This window comes from Perognathus longimembris, chromosome 17 (assembly GCF_023159225.1).
Source record: "Perognathus longimembris pacificus isolate PPM17 chromosome 17, ASM2315922v1, whole genome shotgun sequence".
Lineage (NCBI taxonomy): Eukaryota > Metazoa > Chordata > Mammalia > Rodentia > Heteromyidae > Perognathus > Perognathus longimembris.
The window spans coordinates 1,220,186-1,238,173 of NC_063177.1; the positions used below are offsets into that span (position 1 = coordinate 1,220,186).

Genomic DNA, 17,988 nt, shown 5'->3' on the forward strand with positions numbered 1-17,988 from the left:
TGTGCATTGTGGGACGTTTAGTACCATCTCTTATCTTTATCCAGTAGATCTCAGTAAGAATCCTTCCAACATATGACCATCAAAAGTACGTCCAAGCTGGGTGCTGGTGGCTCACACCTGTAATCCTATTTACTAGAAGGCTGAGATCAGCAGATTGTGGTTCAAAGCAGCCTGTGCAGGAAAGTCCATGAGACTTTTTATCTCCAATAAACTACTCAGAAAAAGCTTGAAATGGCTCTGTGGCTCAAGTGGCAGAGTGCTGGCCTTGAGCAAAAGAGCTCAGGGATAGCACTCAGGCCCAGAATTCAAGCCCCAGGACCAGCCAAAAAAATATGCCCAAACATAGTCAAAGTTACACTGTGTGTGTGTTGGGCGGGGGAGGGGGGGAGGGGGAAGACTCACTTCTGCTTGAGAACCACTGTTCTAGAATTTGGCAGGTACACAAGGTTCAGTCCGGCTTCCTTTCTATTCCCTGGGGCTTTTATCTTCTGAGTAGCGGCGGGAGGGGGGGGGCTTAGGGTGGGGTTTAGGGTGGACTCCTGGCAGGTCCATTAAGGCTATGTTCTTTAGTTATTGTTGTTATTGAAAACTTGCTTTATATTTCTGTGCAATCAAGTATTGACCCTTAATTATAGCTAATTTGGGTTTACCTTCCAAATATTAGTGTAATTGACATGACCTTGTCAATAATCAAATTATAACTAGACCCCAGTGATTATGTCCATATAGGTAGGATGTTCAGGCTGATCAGGAACTCTTCTATTTGGTTCCTTTAGTTTCTAGTTCTTGATTATACCTCCAAACATGGAATTACCAAAAGGTTTCTGCTGCCCTTTCAGAGAGGTGTAGAGCAAACAGACTCCAATTTTCTGGTATAATTATAAAGTAAATACCTTGACCAAATAAGCCTTATAGCTATCCAGACACTGGATTGAGTAGTGCTGAGTTTCTCTGCAGGTCTGGCATGTCAGCTAATTTAGCTAGCACCAACTTCCATCCCATAATTACACCCCTAGAAGAAACTGCTCTGGAGTCTTGACAGTTGGTTGTACAATGGGCCTCTATTTCTCTGGCAGCATCAGCTTCATTTTATGTAAGGGCTGGCTGTAGATGTACTGTAGGCCTCCTGTGAGGCCAGCTGACATCTTAGGTGACTAGAGGTCATGGGCAGCTGAGTGAGAGCATTGCCATGTCCTCATCCCTTGCTAGCAACAAAAGACACTTGTTTGTTTCCCCTGCCACAGCACTATCCTTCTGCCTCTCCATTTTAAAGTACAGCTTCCTCTAGCCAATTCAGGCCAGCCACCTGCTTTTTTTTTTTTTTTTTTTTTTTTAAATAAATGAGTGCGTATTGCAACACAGTCTCATTTATTGACATATTTTCTCCATTGCTTTCTTGCTATAAGGGGCAGAGTTGAGTGGGTTTGACAGAGCCCAACTGCGAAGTCTGAAGTATTTACTACTATCTAACTTTTCACAGAAAGAAGTTGGAGGAACCCACTATTCAGCCCCTAAAGGATCTGGTAGAATTGGATGGGATGAAAGAACCAGGTCCACCCAGGGAAAAGCCCCCCACCCCCCCAAAAAAGGAAGTCTTCCATGTTGAAGAGGGATAAGAAGTTTCCTGCCTGTGCCAGCAGCGTGCTAGGGCCCAGCAGGATTTGGGCCAGGGGGCAGATTTTTTACTGCTTCATGACTCAGAACCAAGCTGTACTCAGTCATCTCTACCAGGCTAGAGTTTTGCTTATCTATGGGATAAGGAAGAGCTCTGTACAGAGCCTGAGTTAAGGGCCAGAAGGGCAGATTCTGGAGTGCAGTGGAGGTGCATTTAGTATCTGGATCTGACCTGCCAATAGGAAGAGAAGCGAGTGGCTGGATGCATACCATTCCAAGAGCATAAGGAAGGCTATGGTGTTGTCAAGCCTTTATTCTTTACATGTGTTTAGAGCTTAAAAGTTTTCAGGGCACTTTAGAACTTTACCTCATGAATCACGACACACAGAATTTATTAGGTTAACAGAGAGTGTGTCATTTATCAGATGGCCATTGTTTGGTAAGAAGCAAATGCCATTCACTTTTTAATGGTAAGGAAATGGCTTTGGTGAAATGAATCCAAAGGACTGGTATAGGGAGGAGGCAAGGAAGGCTCACAGATTCAGTGGGAAACTGAAGGATAATTCCTTGGAAAAAGTTCTGTAAAGCAGAAACATGATGCTCTTCGGGGTAGATTGGTTCTGAATCTTGTGTGTGCCAGTGCTGGGGATTGAACTCGACCTTGAGCTCTCACTTGGCATTTTTGCTCAAGGCTGGCCCTCTAACATTTGAGCCATACCTTCACTCTGGCTTTTTGCTGGTTTACTGGAGTTAAGAGTCACACAGACTTTGCTGCCCTGGCTGACTTCAAACCAAGATGCTCAGATCTCAGCCTCCCAAGTAGCTAGGATTATAAGCATGAGCCTCCAGTGTCCTGCTCCTAGTTGATTGCTTTTGCACACAAACATTAGCTCCTGAAACTTGTTTTTTGTTTTCTTGTGGTGCAGTTTGAACCTAAAGTCCTGTGTTTGCCAGGCAGGAGCTCTACCCCTTGAGCTGTAACCTTATCCCTTTTTTCCTTTTTTTATGTAGCTTTTTTTTTTTTTTATATAGGAACTGATATTTTCGCCCAGGACCAACCCTAGATTATACTTCTAACTATCTGTGGGATCTAACTGAGATGACAGGCATACCATCATACCTGGCTCACTGAATGAAATGAGGTTTTACTAACCTTTTGCCAGGTCTGTCTTCAAATGGAAGTCCTCCTGATTTCCACCTCCTAAGTAGCTGGAACTACATGTGTTTGCTACCATGCCTTCATCTCGAGATTCTCATATCCTCCAAGCTCCAGCATGTGTTCTTCATTCACACATGCCCTCTTGTAATGGCTACCCAGCAACTCGTCCAGATTTGTATTTGGCATAGACACCATTTATCTCGATAGGAGACAGAACCCATTTTCCCATGGAAGCCCAAAGCTCAGCTACTTATTTCACAATGCCCTGGCACAGGGACTATGGGCACATGGCCTAGCATTGTCAGCTAAACAGTTTCACCCATCTGGGACCTTTCAGAATGATAAAAAAACAAAACAAAACAGCAAAAGGTGGGGGAGGAGTCATTGGTAGCAGTATCTGCAAGCTAGAGACTCCAGGATTTGTGGACAAGATCTTTGGTGTAATTTTGTCTTAGCTTCCTGTTTTCTGAATCTGGCTTTCTCAGTGATCATGGTCATTCTGGGACCCAACTCAACATCCTCATAAATCCTTCATACATCTACCACAGTTGACTTTCATTGCCACTTGTAAGTATAAACCCTCATAAACACAGCACTTCTGCAAAGAGTAAATATTTGCTGCAACAGTGGGATTGATTGCTCCAAGTCTCAGTGGTGACCTCCGGCTTTCATCATCATCACTTCAAAATCCATCCTGGGCTCCCACCCCAAGTGCCTGGCAACCAACCCTTGGCCCTGGCTATTTTTCCAGCCAGTGAAGCCTGGCTGGTGGGGGGGGGGGGGGGAAGACACAGCTGAGGGTTCTTCTCTAGGGAAGAGATAGTTAATCTCTACCTGTCCCTAATGATGGCTGTTGGTAAGGGAAGCCCAGTAGACATGCAGGTGAGAGGCCAGGGGAGCCTTGTTCCCCTGGAACAGGGAAATTGATTCAGGCTTTCAGTATGTTCTGCAGGGCTTAGAAAAGCAGCAATTAGGATGTTCCTTGGCTTTGGCTTGCTAACTAAGTGCATCTGATTGTCTCCTGGGGGCAGGGCTTCCTGTGGAGAAAACACATTTCCTCCTCACTGGATCACTTCCTTACTTCTATTGGTGCCAAGATGACCAACTAATGTCAGTGAAGAAAGACTTAGAGCATCTATCAAAAGGCGAGAAAGCCAGTGCTGGTGAACTAGCCAGTGGCCTTGCTGTTTGAGTGCTGGTGAGGGTGGGGATGATGCATGCCAAAGTGACAGTAATTCCCTGAGGGTTTCTCTGTCTGGCACAGTCCAACAAAATAGGTCTGTTCTAACACCCAACTCACCTTTAGGAGGTTAACCAGTTTCCATCTGCAATGCTAGGCTTTCTTCATTCTCCCCACAATTAGGGATTGCTATTTAAAGGTCACTGCCAATTGCATATGCAAAGTACAGTGTAATTATTTTCATTTACATTTTTTCGTTACTAAAAATATCAGGCACTGTAATCTCTATTGATTTCTTTCCTTTTTCTTTGTACATTTCTACTGCTACTCTCTTTTACTTTTCCATATTAGGGTTGTGGTCTTTTATTATCTACATGTGAGCTATTAATAACATAAGGTGATGGATCTTTTATTTTTATTTTTTGTGCACCAATACTGGGGATTGAACACAAGGCTTCTCACTCTTTCTTGGCTTTTTCACTCAAGGCTGGAACTCTACTACTTGAGCTACTCCTCCGCTTTCTTTTTTATTATTATGATTATTTTAGTTTTATTGACAAGGTGATGTACAGAGGGGTGACAGAATAAGGTAGTGAGTACATTTCTTGTCATACACTCTCCCTCATTTTTCTTTCCCTTCCCTTGTTCAGATACACAATATCCAGTGTACCAAAATCATATATAGTGACCACAGGGGGGTACATCAAAGGAAATTCACCTAGTACATTAAACCTAATGACAAAAATAAGATCCCTCTGTTTCTATCTCTTGGAGTTCATTTTGCTTAGCCTCATCTTATATAATCAGATGTACATAGCTGTTGAGCTATTGTGATCCTCTGATAGGTCTATCCTAGATATTTTTATGTTTATTTAGTAATTGTTTGGTTTTAGAGACATAATGTAAAGTTGCTGACCAAAACATGTGGAAATTCCATTTGTTTGTTATTTTACAGACATGATCTCTACTGTTCTCCCCTTCTCTAACATCTACATATCAGGGAGACCATGCATCTTTCATTTCTGTGTTCTAGGCTTATCTCACGCAACATTATTTGTTCAAGATCTGACCATTTCCCTGCAAATGCCATTATTTTATCATTTGTAATCACTGTGTAGAATTCCATTGTTTACAGGTGCCACATTTTTTGGATCCATTCATCTGTAGTGGGGCATCTGGGTTATTTCCGTATTTTGGTTATTGTGAATTGTGTAGCAATAAACATGGATGTGCAGGTGTCTTTGTGGTATCCTGGGAATGGTATGGCTGGGTCATAGGGTATGTCTATATTGAGGTTTTTGAGGAACCTCCATACTGTTCTCTAGAGTGGTTGTACTAGTTTACACTCCCACCAACAGTGGAGAAGGGTTCCTCTTTCTCCGCATCCCCTCTAGCATTTGTTGCTGCCTGAGTTCAGAGTATAGGCCATTTTAACTGGAGTGAGGTGGTATCTCAGGGTTGTTTTTATTTGCATTTCCTTTACTGCCAGGGATCTTTTTTATTATTGATCTTATAGATGTCATGTAGATTATGTCATGTATTTATATGTTATTTTGTCATATTTATCATTTCATATTATTATTGTAATTGTTAGTATTTGCCATACTAGTGATTGAACCCAGGGCCTACCACATGCTAGTCTAGTGTTCTACCACCTGTGTCTTGCCCCAGCCATATTGTGTTATATTGACTTTTATCTTTTAATTATGTCATTTTTGATTTACAGAAACCTCACTTTTTGGAGCCTGGCATACGATAAACATTCGAGTTTATTTATTTATTTATTTATTTATTTATTTATTTAATTTACATTTTGTACTGGACCTGGGGCGTGAACTCAGTGCTATTTGATGTAATGTACTTGGTGGCCCCAGATCTGAGTTTTCTTTTTCCTTGTCTGGCTATACTGGTGTTTGAACTCAGAGTCTTGTACTTGGTAGGCATTTACTCTACTACCTGAGCCAGATCTTAGTTTTCGGAGGGAGAATTGATCCCCTGTGGATGCTGAGGGATGACTTCATAGAGCCTTAGCTCAGCATCTGGAATACAGGAACTGCTTATCACACAACTCATGGAGTCCCAGTTGCATGCAAATAATGTTGCTGCCATCTTCATGCCTAGTTCTGAGAAAGGCATAAATGCAACCTGGATCCTTATGGGTCATTGCTTTGGCAAAGCTCCTGGGAGCCTGGAAACAACCACCTGGCCAGAGCTTTATGTCAATTGCTTTTTAAATATCTACCACAAATCTATGAGATAAGTCATTTCACCATCCCACTTTATGGCTGAGGTAACTAGGCTTCAGAGTGGTTAACATTTTACTCAAGGTCACTTAGCTAGGAAATCATGTAGTTGGGACTGTTGAGCCACTGCATTTCATGGCTAAGCCTAGCTGCCTCTCCCTCCCCACAGCCCCTCCCTCAGCACCTTAGCTGAAGGATTCTCTCCAGTCTATCCCATCCTCAGGTTCTTCTCCTAACTCCTTTGGTTAGAACTGGGTGGGTACTGGGGAGGAGAAACCAGACTTGCATCTGTGACTCTTGTTCAGAGTAGCTGCTTAGCCACCACCAATTGGCAGAAAGGAGCTCTTGGAGGAAGAAGATTTACCATCTCCAAAAGGACAGTTACCTCCCAGTATCCTGGAACTGTCCCTCCCCAAGGAGCTCAGCCAACAGTCTGACTGGCTTTGTGATGGAGGGAATATGTTGAACTTCTCCAGGCCTTAGCTGGCTCTGGAACGTAATTCAATTGCACAGGAAGGAGCCTGAACCCTATGTAGTTTGTCTCTTAATTACTAGTGAGCGAGTTCAGCTATCTAAGAAGAGGCCAGCCAAGACCTTATTAACCAAGTCCTGGAGTTCTACTCAGTTCCTCTTGGCTCAGCTTTAAGACTGCTGGGAAAGAAAACATTCTGGAACTCCTCATACAGGACTGGGACTCTGCATCTCATCCAGCTCCTCCTCAGCGGTGGTGCAGATGTGGTCTGGGTATGGGGTGGGTAGGCAGAAGTTCTGAGGATGGGCCAGTAAGATAGCTTCATGCCCAGCTTCTCCGCAGGATTCCTCTTTCACCCAGCACTACCACCAGGCTCCTGATGCAAGGCACTGCACACATGTATAGTCTTATACCTTCCACATTTTACATGTTAAGGAAATCAAGGGTCAGAATGGTCAAGTAGCTTTCCCAATGACAAACAGCAACAGACCTGGATTTGAACAGAGTTTTGACTAAGAAACAAGTTCACAATTTTGGAAGAGGTATCAAGGATGTATCTTTAGCATGTTTCTTCAGAGTGCTCATTCTCCTCAGCTAGACCTTAGAACATGTATCCATGTCTGGTGATTGCTAGAGACTCAAAGCTTCCCATCTGTATGACAGGAAAGGCCTTAGTACTTAAGGCTTTAATAGGGCTCTAGTCCCTAGAATAGAAGCCTGTTGGAAAAATGGGGCACTGGGGTATTGGGCTATCACAGATATGGCTCTGTGGGATGTTTGGAGCTATAGCTGTCTCTTCATATGTGTCTTTAGCTCCTTTCAGACATGTTGTCCCTTCTTGTGTGGCTGGCAAGGTAAAGATTTCCAGTCCAACTTATGATCCTAGAATTTTCCCTTAAGAATGACTCAAAAAATCAGATCTGGCAGGAGAGTCCCAAATTACTTCTAAAAGGCAATGAAGTACCCACCAGACAGATTCCCTCTAAACTTCTGTGGGACACAGCCACCATGTTGAGAGGAAGCCCAGGCCACGTGTCTATCACTGGTAGATGAACCAGTTTAGGCTCCAGTGGACAGCCAGCATCTAACACCAACACAAGCTGTTTGGGAGAGTAAGGCACGAGGTGATTCTGGTACTCAGCCTCCACATGGAATAGAGCTAAGCTTCTCTTGCCCCATAGGCAGAATTGTGAGCACAGCAAATGTTGTTATTACTTTAAGCCATTAAGTTTTAGGAAGCTTTATTTTCTGCAGCCAGAGTAACCATCTAAGCTCATGGTTTCCAGTATAAGCTAATACATTCAGACATTAAGCTGCCTACATAGGTTGTATAGATTGTGGAGTGCACAAGCCTGGGCTCCAAAACATTTCCACTGGCTCCAATGATGATCTCATGATTATTAAGCATGGATACTCCATTCCTCCCCCACCAGTCCCTGCAAATCATTACCTTGCTTCTGTCTCTATGGACTTTCCTACTCTGGAGAGTTGCATACATGAAATTATGTCACAGGTGCCTTTGGTATCTTGCATGGGGTTTGATTCGTCCACATTGTAGCATCTCTTTGCCCAGTCAGATATCTGGCCCTGGTCAGTGATTGGTCTTCACTTTCACTTGTCTGGGAGACCATAAAAATGTTACTAGGCTTGTATGATTGGGGTCAGCAAATGTGTGTTATGGTTCAGAGGGCCAGGCTTTGAATCTATCTTTCCCTTGGAGGTAAGGAAGATCAGAGTATCTGATGTCAGATTCCCACTTTTTTCTTTCAGAGAAGCTACTGTGCTCCTGATCACTTCAAAGTTGGGGTTGCGGTAAGGCACTGATAATAGACTGTTTTGGGTCATGTTCTTCCTGCTCTCCCTCACACAGCCTGTGCATCTAGGTCAGCCAGGACTCCTTATCCTCCCTGCTCTCCCTCACACAGCCTGTGCAGCTAGGTCAGCCAGGACTCCTTAACCTCTTCTCTCCTGGATTCATTGCCTTTAAGCATCCAAAGGGACTTGGTCCATCAGAGCATAGGCCAAGTATGGGTTGTGTTTAGCTCTGGATATAGTCAAATTTCTCCTGGAAAGCAATAAAACTTCCTAAGATATCAAGTTGTATGTGAGAAGACACAGAGGACAAGTGTGGGGAAGGTATAAGAGAAGAGCAAGCTCCATGGGAGATGAAACTTTGCCCCTTTGCCTGCTTTTCAGAGACAGACTCCTAGAGATCTCTAGTAGTCTAGTAATCTCTCTCTTCCCTGGGCTTTCCTCTTTTTGTCATTTTTCTTTTTCTCTACATGTCTCCCCAAAGTGGCCCTGTCTCCATCAAGGTAAGAAGGCCAACAGATTTGCTTCTTCTTCCTCTCTTTGTCTGACTTTGTCTTTTTGCTGCATTCTTGAACATCCTGGACCCATAGCCACCTTTAATCACTAGTGTGTGTGTGTGTGTGTGTGTGTGTGTGTGTGTGTGTGTATTATGATCCACCTTGTTTCCTGTCACTCTATCCAGCTAGAATCAAAACCTCCTTGATTTTCATCTGTTTGATTTACTGATAGATACCTAGTGCCTGGCACATAGTGAGCTTTTGATGAGTATTGATTGAACAAGTGAATGAATGCTCTGTGTGCATGCCCAAGGAAAGTGAGCATCTTCTGTTAGGGTGCTGTCCCCAAACATTGAATATGGAGGTGAGAAAGAACTTGAACATGCAGCTACCTCCATTAACCCTAGCACGATTGTCGTCAATGCAGGGGTTGCCATCACCAGCTCCAGCTACATCTGGCCACATTCATTGACTTGGGAAAGATGGCAAGTGTCTAAATAGAGATGTAATTTCAACCCACTCTCTGACAAAAAAAAGTGATATTGCTTGCACAAAGGAAGTCTAGAGTACAGTAAATAACAGTTGCTGTGTGGACCACTGTTTCTGGGTGGCTCAAGCTGGTTGATCCAAGATCATTCCAGGAGTTATTTTCCTCTGACTAGAGATGGCAGGCTTTTGGAACTGGGGTTTGGGATACTTTGCTGGGCCAGACACTGACAAGGATGATGACCTGTGGCCAGGAAATACAAATGAGATCTGTGACTCTGAAGAGGGAGGGTAGGAACCTAGAAATCTTCCACTTATGTCTGAATTCATTAGGAAACAGGGAGTGTCCTAGCAGAACGTGCCCTTATACATGGAGTTGTTAAAGGTGTGTATTTGTAGCTGTGTGCCTGTGCCTTGTTTGTATTGGTGTGCCTATGTGTGACTTTGTATTTCTCTGTGTCTGTCGAGGATATGAAGATCAAGGTTCTTCTTCTGTAACATTATAGGCAGTCCCCAGTAGGCATGGTGTTTTAATGGTAATAAGCATAATTGCCTTATGTCCTTCTGTTTTATTTCTCTGACACTGGCTTTCAACCCTGATTGCGTATTAGCCTCACTAGACCGCTTCATGAAATACTAATGTGTGGGCATTTCTGCATAGTAAGTATGAGGCCTGAACACAAGATCAGGGCACCAGTGTCTCTGAAGCTCTGCAGATACCTCCTAGTATGGTCAGAGCTGTGCCTCACTGTTTAGTCTCTTGTGGTGTGCATATGGAAAGGCTTCAGTGGGGATTAAGGGGAAAGGTCCTGAACTTGTTCTCTGGAAGTTTTGGTACTGGTTCCATTATGCCATTGTCTTTGACCTTGAGCAGGTTACTTTGTCTTTGGGACCCTCATTCTATTCTTTGATGAGAACAATCATACCTTCCCACATGCTGCCTCCTGTCCTGTGTTGTGAGGCCATATGTGTGAAAGGGCTTTGCAAATTCTGAAAGGCTACATGAATTCCAGAAAAATTATGAGGATTATTGTGTTAGTCCTTTATAGATACCACAGCAATGAGGCCAAAGGAGAGTACACACTTATGTGGAGGTCAATAGTGAAAGGAAAACTGAAGAGGTGCAAGACTACCCCAAACCAAGAATACCCATGCTTGTAATGACAGGATTTGACACCAGGTGGCGCATGAATCATGTCCTGAAAAGCAAAGGTAACATTTGATGATAATTTTCTGCTCCTTTCAGTTAAAATAGAATTTTGTTTACTGAAAGATCAATTTAGATGTTAAGGCTAAAGTTTGAATTCCCTTCTCATACTATCCATACATTGTCAGATGGAGAGTTTCATTTGTTCAAAGGCCCTTCTTAGGTTGCTCTCCCCTTCATACTTCTGGCCTTTGTAATACAAAATCTTTATTCTTGGGCCTGAAGTTGGCCCCGCCCAACTCAGATTTCAGAGCAACATCAAAAGCTTTGTGGCTGGCCCTGAGCCAGGGAGAAGCCTGTTTGGCTGCTCTGCAGACTTAATTAGCTCTTGAGCTGCTCTTCTGTTAAGCCAGCCTTCCATCTCCTCTCCTCCCCCTTACTTTGAAAGGGGAGGGGGAAGGAGCATCTCATTTTCTGCTCCCAGTGGCCCATTCTTTGCAAGTCACTTTACCTCTCTTCCTTTTCAGTGATCAGTAGAGCAAGATGTAGATATCACAGAGTGTAATTGTAACAACTGACTGACCTTTTCTCTCTGCAATTAAGGAGGCTAAAGCTCTGGCAACTAAACCAGAACCATCGAATCTTTGAAACTCATCCCTGTGCACACGTTATTTAACATAAAATGACTCCATTCCTTCTTAGCATTAGCCCGATAACTTAAGTCAGGGTTTTGTTATTGTTTTACAATTAAGAATCTAGGTTATTTATTTATTTTTCTCCCCACTCCCACACCCACCCCCGTCTGAAAGTCCATCTGAAACAGACAGTTGTGGATGTTAGGGGTCAATTGGTACAAGTACATATAGAAATTTAAGATTAATACACAGGAAACAACACATAGGATTATCTCTGGAGAGAAGACTAGATTTGTTCTGGTCCATGTTCTCATTTAAAGCAAGAAGAAGAGAAGGCTCCATGGCAGGGAAGGCTGAGGTTTTGTATACCATCTATCTTTACTCAGACACTAGAGAATAGGGGGATGGAGATTCCCCTCATTCTACTATCTGACAAGTAGTCTGGGTCTTCTACTGCCACTTTTTTAGGTTTATGGAGGCATGAGGGTGGGTTTTCCAGATGAGTCACGCAACAAGGACCAAGGAAAAAAACAATGGAGCATATTTTTAGATACTTAAGTCCTCCTCAACCCCAATGAAAGGGAGAGCTTCTGCAGTAGCCATGGGAAGATGGTTGGACTGTGGGCTGGTGGGATCTCCAGCTTGTGGGCTCTAGAACCAGGACTTCTGTGATTTTTTTTTAGTCCCTCCCTCACCATCTGAAGTCAGTTTCTCTTCCCTTTTTTAGGGTAAATTCCCCAAATCATCACCAAACTCTCTGCAAGTTAACTCTCATAGCACTCTTGGTCTGTTCGTTTCTTCTTTCTAGAACCTTGCTCCAACTTTGAGAAATCTTTCCAGAGACAAGTCTTCCCCACCATTCTTTTTCTTAGTTATTTCATTGCTGATCCCTCTTCTTCTAGGAAGGGAAATGTCTTTGTCACTGAACTGTTTCAGATAACAAGGAAAAATCAGTTCAAGTTTCATATTATCAGGGCTACCTACCTCATTGTGCTTAAGTAAAAGCATATCCAAATATAACAAATATGGGGCTGGGGATTTAGCTCAGCAGAAGAGTGCCTGCCTGGCGAGTATAAGGCCCTGAGTTCAGTCCTCAGCTCTGGAGAAAAAAAAAACCAAACTATAAAAGACCAAATATAACAAATATTTAAAGATATTCTTGGTTTTCTCTTCCTTTTTTCTTTTTCTTTTCTTCTCATTTTTTGGTACCAGTACTAGGGCTTGAACTCACGGCCTGGGTACTGTCCCTTAGCTTCTTCATTCAAGGCTAATACTCTATCTGAACCACACCTTCACTTGTGGCTTTTTGCTGCTGGTGGTTAATTGGAGAGTTGCACAGACTTTCTTGCCTGAATTGGCTATGAATTGGGATCCCCAGATCTCAGCCTCCTTAGTAGCTAGGATTATAGACATAAGCCACTGGTGTCTGGCTTTCTTAATTTTATTTATTGTTCCAGCCTCAGGGAACAGCTTTTTTGAGTAGGCGTATCTGTCTCATTTCTAGGATTTTGTTTTGTTTTGTTTGTTGCCAGTCCTTGGGCTTGAACTCAGGGCCTAAGCACTGCCCCTGGCTTCTTTTTGCTCAAGGCTTGCACTATACCACTTGAGCCACAACACCACTTCCAGCTTTTTCTATATATGTAGTGATGAGGAATCGAACCCAGGGCTTCATGCATCTGAGGCAAGCATTATACCAGTAGGTCATATTCCTAGCCCATTTCTAGAATTATGGACATTCTCTTTCTTCTTCCAAGATCCCATCTCCTTTTGCTGCTCTTTTGCTTCTCTGATCCCTACCTTTGTCAGAGTCTGTGGCTCACCTCTTTATCCTGGTAAAATATAGTTCTCAAAATCATTTATTAGCACTTGATAAACTTTATTTTAATCATGGATGTGGTGTGGTGAATTGTTATAGTAATAGCATCAGATCCCAATCTATTCATCTCCCTGAGTTTACAGCTTCCTGTCCTGCTTGGCTATCTGACATACTTGAATAAGAACAAGAAAGTCACAAGAAGTGTCTTGAAAAGGACTTGCATATTGGTGCTTATTCTTGCCTGCTACTCTTAAAGCCAAGAGACTACCATGTATTTGGTAGTTGCAGGGAGAAACACAGGTCCCAGCTGTTCTTAATGCTCTGGTCAGCATCTGGCTAATCACCAGCCATGTAAGCAAGGTTGTTTAAGAGCACAGCGTTAACAATGTCTTGCTAGCTAATCACAAACATACAAGTGAAGGGCTTGGAATGGTAGCTCAGTGGTAGAGCACATGCTTACTATGTTCAAGGCTCTGGGTTTGATCCCAAGTACTGCAGGGAAATAGAGGCACAAGTGAGCCTAGGAGACCTCAGTTACGCCTTCTCATACCAGATTTAAACCACTTAAATTTGGGAGTGGTTTGTTACACAGCTGAAGATATCTAATACAGGAAGGAAACCATAAAGAAGAGAAATAGCTGCTTCATGGAAGATACAGAGTATTTATACTATCAATAGGAAGAAGACTGCTATGATAAGTTTGCAGGATTCTACATAAAACTGGTTACTATCCAACAGAACAATAAAAAAGGTAACCTTTGGAGTTATCGTCTATCAAAAGACTCAGGGATCATATGATGCCAAAAATGAAAGAACAAATTTACTGCCTGCAAGAGTGGAGACCAGACTTCAGAAGCACTGGATCGCTAAATATGAAACAGTGTGTTTAAAGAAAAGTACCTGCCAAATGTCCAAACGAATCAATTTCATCTTTCGTGATAGAAACCAACATTTTTCTTAAATGTTATCATTGTAATCTCAAAGATCACTGAAAGTCTTTGGAGGTTTGCATAGCAAAATTCAAGGATAAAATGAATGTGGCTAGAAGCTCCAGGTTTATGAGAAGCAGCCAGAGTTTTATGATGTAAGGGACCAGAGTCTGACAAAGAGAGAACTCATTATTAAAATAACATATAGCAAAAGCCTTCTTTGTTTTTTATTAGTTGTATCAAATAAAAAAGGTAAATGATATCAGAATTGAAAACAATGCTGGTGTCCATTTTAGTCTACATTTATTTCCTCTACAGAAAAAAAACTCTCTTGATAAGTTTCATGCAAGTTAATTTCTAATCTCATGTCTCACCTTTAATCAAGAACTAATAATCAAGATATGTTTCCCAGGACAGTCAGATCACCCTTGGGTGAGCCTTGTAGAAAATGTTGCAGCAAGGCTTGCTTGGGTTCACAGGCAATGTTTTGTCTTATTTAGACATCGAGGATAATTTTCCTTCCCTGGTCCACCAGTCCCTGCCTCAGAGATTTCCAGCCCCCTTCTCCCAGCCTCTTCTTATTTCCAAACTTCAGGGGAGTTTCTTCTTCTCACTATGACTTGCTTGAGACTACAAATGTATGTTAAAGTATCGTTGGGTCCCTACAGTTTAGCACAGTGCCTTGTCTAAATAGTTATTCAATGACTCTATCAGGTATAACTATTTCCTCATGGAACCAAGACCAGTGTCCCATACTGGCTTTCTCCTGAATTTCCAGGGTGTGCTGTTAACCAGCATCCCAGATGATGTCAGTAAGGCATCCTCTGGAACTGATTGGTACTGGCTGATGGGAACTGATTCTGTATATCTCTTCCCAACTACATGCTCACTGACAGCTCATTAGGCAGGGCTGGAGTGTTTACACCACTGACACTGGCAAATGCTACAACCCCCCCCCCCCCATTCTATTTAGTAGCACACCAGAGATTTACTCATTCTCTGACCCAAAGACTAATATATTAAAAATTTGACCTAGGGTGGGACAACCAACTCTGAATTATGGGACAGATTTATCCTGCCATCTGTTTTTGTATTGCTCAATTGCTTATCAGTCATTTTTACAGGGTGCATACTTTTAAAGGGTTGTAGAATTTAAAAAAAGAGAAGAAACAGGAAAAAGGAGGGGAACAAAGAGGAGGACAAGGAAGAATGGGAAGAAAAGTAGGAAGAGGTAGGAAAGAAGCCTGTAATAACGGGCTAGTTAGGTTCCCAAAGCCTGAAATATTGAATATCTATCTGTTTGTGAAAACTGTGCTGGTTACTTAACTGGGAAGCTTTTAAAGTCTGACTGCCCATTAGTATCACCTTGGAAAGCTTTTAAATAAATCCTGGTGCTTGATCCTCATGTTGTCTTAGGTAACATCTAGAACATCTGTGTAATTTGACATCCCTGCCTGTCTGCAGTCCCAGGTCTTCTGGCTCCACAATCTCTCACTATGCCCCTGCACTGTCCCCAAGTCCCATTTCAGCCTGGGCTCAGTTACCCTTGAGTCCCAGAGTGAGGACCTATTTAGGGTTGTCATGTATCTGGAAGTCTTTGTCTCATATGGAAACAAGTGAGAGGGGTGGGCAGGACCCTAAGGTGGGTATGATTCCAGACATGATAGCTGAACCATGCTTTGCCTACTGCATCTTTTCCCCCACTGGTGCTTGGAGTCTACCATATTCCTACTTCGGGGTAAACTAGACAGGGGAACTTGTTGTTCACTCATGTCTGGGCAGGACGGAACATTTAGAACTTGGACTTGCCATCTTTTGAATATTTCAGAGAGGAAGGGATTCAGGGACTTGAAAGATACCCATCTCACTGCCATACACACACACACACACACACACACACACACGTATGTATGTATACTCATTCCTGTTTGCTGTGCAGTTAAGACTGTAAAGGAATGTGGTGAATTGCTTCTAACCACCATGCCAAACCTAATCACCCAAATCTGGAGATTTAGATAGAGTGATCTTGGGAGACAGTCATTGCCTCACCACTTGTGAAACTTCTCAGCAATACATTTCCAGAGTCTGCAGAAAATTCTTTGGAATTTATTTTATGTTGGTAATTTTCCTCTGAGTTACTTGAAAGAAAAAAACAACTAAAATTTAGTTGGAATCAAATGGACTGGTGCAATTTGAGGTTAAACATCCAGTGAGAGCCAGATGCAGTGACACACTCCTGTAATCCTAGAATTATTCATGTACTTTATCCTGGATGAGTTCTGTATCTTATTATTCTTTTAAGTTGTACATAATCTGTCATGATGTTTCTTCTTTCATTATTGATGGGAATTGTTGATTTTGATAACTACCTGGCCAACAACGGTGTCAGTTTTATTGATGATCTCAAAGAATTAGCTTTCAGTCATCTCAACTTCTTCTATTGTTTTCTTCTTTAATGATGCCATTGATTTTTCCTCTTATTATTATTACTATTTTTAATTTATTTTTATTTATTTATTTCTGCTGGACCTGGGACTTGAACTCTGGGCTTCAATGCTGTCCCTGTGCGTTTGTGCTCAAGCTAGTGCTCTACCATTTGAACCACAGCTCCACTTCAGGCCTTTTGTGGTTGATAGAAAAGAAGAGTTTCACAGACTTTTCTACCCAGGCAGGCTTCCAACAGTGATCCACAGATCTCAGCCTCCTCTGTAGCCAGGATTATGATGTGAGCCCCTGGTGCCCCGCTAATTCTTTCTCTTGTCCTTTTTTATATCCTTCTTTCTGCTTAATTTGGGTTTAACTTCTATTTTTTATTTTTATTTTTTTAAAAACAGAAGCCAAGATTATTATTTGAGATGTTTTCTAATATGAGCATTTAAAGTAACAGATTTCTAAGCACTGCTTTGACAACATTCCTGCAATTTTGATAGGTATCTCTTTTTTTGTTGCTGGTTTAAAAAATATTTTCTAATTTCTCTTGAGACTTCCTATTTGGCTCATGGGATTTTTAGAAGTGTATTGTTTCATTGTCAAGAATGTGGAAGTTTCCCATTTATCACTCTATTATTGATTACACATTTAATTCCATTATGTATGAAAAGAGTACATATATTGCATGATTACAGTCCCCATATTTATCTTGTGATCCATTGTATATATGTCTGTATTGGTGAATATTCCCTGCATACTTAAAAAAAATCTATATTGTGCTATTGTTGAATATAGAGTATATAAATTGATTTAGTTGGCCTAAGGTTTTAAAGTTCTATCTCCTTGCTGATTTCTCTCTACTATTTCTACCAAATTACTGAGGAAAGTTAGTTGCAGTCTCCATAAGTATTGCGAGTTTGTTCCTATTTTTCTTTTAGTTCTGCCCATTTTTTCTTTTTGTTTTTTAAAGTTATGTTATTAGTTGCCTATGCTTCCCTGATCATTCTGTCTTCCTGGTGAATTGACCCTTTTATCATTATATAATGTCTCTTTCTGTTCCTGGTAATCCTCTTTGTTCTTAACTTAGCTTTGTATCTTGTTTGGTCTCCTCAATCATGCTTTTGGAATTGCCCCAAATGCTGTAGCAGGGGATGTCCCAAAAGGGAGTGTCCCAGTGCCCCCTAAGATGGGACTGGCTGGGATTCCAAAGAAAGAAGCACTAAATACTAGGACAATCTTTAAATGATTTATTTTTCAGGGAAATTTAAAAGAGTACTGTAGTTTATCTTCGTGATAAGACAGTGAGAGATCAGGAATGCTCTTCTTGGGTGTAGTCTTAGCAACGGGGTCAGAATTTAGAGTTTATATGAGGGTTTTAAAGAATAATGAATCAAGTCTAGTGCCAGTGGCTCATGAGACACTTATCTCCAATTAACCACCAGAAAACCAAAATGGCATTGTGGCTCAAAGTGATAAGAGTGCTAGCCTTGCGTGGAAAAAGCTCAGGGACAAGCCCCAGAACAACAACAAAAAAGTAATATTGGATCAAGCCCAGGGCCAATTTGCTC

The 17,988-nt window shown here is 42.0% G+C and overlaps 1 protein-coding gene across 1 annotated transcript in view; it reads right to left on the bottom strand.

Moving 5' to 3' along the window:
- Positions 1-10,821: 10,821 nt before the first annotated feature.
- The window catches only part of Tmem238l (transmembrane protein 238 like), a 28,743-nt gene continuing 21,576 nt past the window's right edge, over positions 10,822-17,988 (bottom strand). Inside the window, exon 4 of the mRNA XM_048365767.1 lies at positions 10,822-10,859. The gene's annotated coding sequence lies outside the window, so the exon portion shown is untranslated. The remainder of the gene's footprint in view (positions 10,860-17,988) is intronic.